A 2,500-nucleotide genomic window follows, 5' to 3' on the forward strand; every position below is an offset into this window, starting at 1 on the left:
TCGGGGTCCAATCGAACCCTCGGCCACTTTCTTGAACGTATGATATACTATACCAAATGATGCGTTGTTCGCTGTTCCCAGGAACTCTTTCCACTTCCTCTGTCGGGTATGCTTGATCAATCGCTTGAGGGCATTCCGTGCCACCTTGAACTCGTCCCTAAAAGTAGAATAGAGATCAGTATTAAAAGCTCTTTGCGCTAATCGATCGCGGTGTTTGCACTCTTTGCGAAGTGCCTCAATCTCTAACGTCCACCAAAATGCACTCTTGTTAGGAGTGTACCTCTTACGTTTAGTCATCGTCGCATTGCACGCCGTGACAAGTATACGCATTAAGTCTTCGCTTGTTGTGACCTCGGTCTCAAAAGCGGCTTGCATCATAACTTCAAATATATCTTTGCTAAAATACTTGATGCTCCATCCCGTTATGGGTCGGGACAGATTACGCACGCTTTGCGTCTCAAGATCTATTCGTATTGCACGATGATCAGAGTTCATATAGCTAGATAACACCTCCCACTTAAATGATCTTGCTACGGTTCGGCTCGCAAAAGTAAGATCAACTACTGACGTGCGCCCTGGTCCAACATAAGTTGGGGTGCTGCCGTCGTTCAATAAAATTGCGTCAATCTGCGCAAAGGTTGATAAAACTAACTCACCTCTTCGTTTCTGGGTTTCTCCACGCTCGCCAAGTTGGTTGTTCCAACTTACTGACCAAGCGTTGAAGTCCCCCCGATAACGAATTTGTGGATACCGGTTACGGCCATTACCGTGTTATCCAACATGTTCTGGAACTCTTCCATACTAAATCTAGGTGGCGCGTAAACGCTAACCACTCGCATATCACCTATGTCAACTATCATTAAACCCTTCAAAGCCTTACTGACTACCTTAACTGGTAAGTCCGCGTTAACCACTACCGCTGCTGTGTTATCGTCATTGCGTAACACTTTGACGTTGGTTGTTGCCAGATACGGATCTGCAATCAACACTATATCCGCAGATTCTTCCCTAATCGTTTGCCACATTAACTGAAATGCAGCATAACTATGATTCTGGTTATGTTGTAGCAACCTAACCATTATGGTCTAATCGTTCGCCTTCGGGGACACATATAACTGCCCGTTGCGTGAAGGTTCTGTGACCTCGTACCGCAATCCAAACACTTGACAGAGTTGGTACAAGCTTGCTTCTTGTGTCCACTCAAACCGCATTTCCAGCACAGATTACTTCTGTCTGGTTCCCTACAATGGTAGCTCGTATGGCCTACCTTCCAACACTTATAGCATTTCTGCTCTTCCATAACCTCGCGGATATGGCATATCGACCAACCAACTTTCAGCTTTCCCAAATTCAGGAAGCTTTGAAAGTCTGGCAGCGATACGTTGATCCGTGCCCACTGCGTACCGGCCGCGCGGCCTTTCTTCATTTTGATACGATCTATTTCTATCTCGATGTTGAGCTGTGCTTTGACAGACTCCGCAACCTCCTCTGGGGTGGTAATTTCATCGAGATGCATGATCTCAATCATTTTAGAAGGAGCTAGCGTTCTCACTGACGCCTTGCCCTTCACCGCTTCCTTAACCTTTGGGGCAATTGCACTAGCAGAACTACCCTGCTTAAGTTCTAGCAACATGCCTCCATTCTGGGCCCGTCGGACCTTAGAGATTGTCTCTCCAACCGATTTAAGAGCATCGGACTGCTTCATTTCCTTGAGCAATTTCGCCAGCTCCTCGGAAGTGCAGTCCGATATCAGCAGAGCCTCAGGCCGCTTCCTGGGCTTATTCTGCTTCTTCTTGCTCTTCTTCTTCTTCCTCTTATTAATTCTACCCTCATTAATATTCGGTCCGTTTCTCGGACTTGGAATATTTTCCACCGCTTCCCTAACAGAGGTCAACCTCGATGGTTGTTGTTGTTGTTGTTGCAATCTTTGCAACCCACTTGGACCAGGCTGTTGGTCATCAGCCACTGGTCTTCTGCCTTTTCGCGTTTGCGGCCCGAATCCATCGTTACCGTCAAACGACGTTTGCGTTTGACGGTCGAGGACCTGCTGCATGCGATTTACGGCTCTGTACCTTCGAAATTCGGACATTACCTCATCGAGGAAGTCCATCATTACCGTAACTAGCGTAAAATGGGAAGACTCATCATCGAGTTTGCTTATCCCAAAACGCATCGCCTCCATTCGATCTTGAAGATCCATGAACGCTTGGTCCGGATCTTTCTTGTCAACCCCTTGGTCTTTTTGACCTTCTTAGTTTTCGTGTTACTCATTCTATTGGGCTCAAACTCAGGCCCGCTATCCGCGTCTGTTTATGCAGTCTCCTATTTGGTTCCGTGGGTGGCTATGAAACAGGGAGCTCCACGCGAGGGTTGGCCCGCGCCCTTATGAGACGACGGGCTCAGTGCCGAACCGGAGCAAAGTGGGGCTGAACCCACCCACACCTGCATTTGCCATAGAGCGTATCGTATGGCGACAGTCTTGGAGCGCTACCTAAGACTT

General features: G+C 47.8%; 1 pseudogene; it reads right to left on the reverse strand.

The window, feature by feature from the left end:
- Positions 1 to 2,500, reverse strand: part of LOC120907563 — a 9,179-nt pseudogene that overhangs the window by 3,707 nt on the left and 2,972 nt on the right.

The sequence above is a fragment of the Anopheles arabiensis genome (assembly GCF_016920715.1).
Source record: "Anopheles arabiensis isolate DONGOLA chromosome X unlocalized genomic scaffold, AaraD3 X_pericentromeric_contig0010, whole genome shotgun sequence".
Taxonomy (NCBI): domain Eukaryota; kingdom Metazoa; phylum Arthropoda; class Insecta; order Diptera; family Culicidae; genus Anopheles; species Anopheles arabiensis.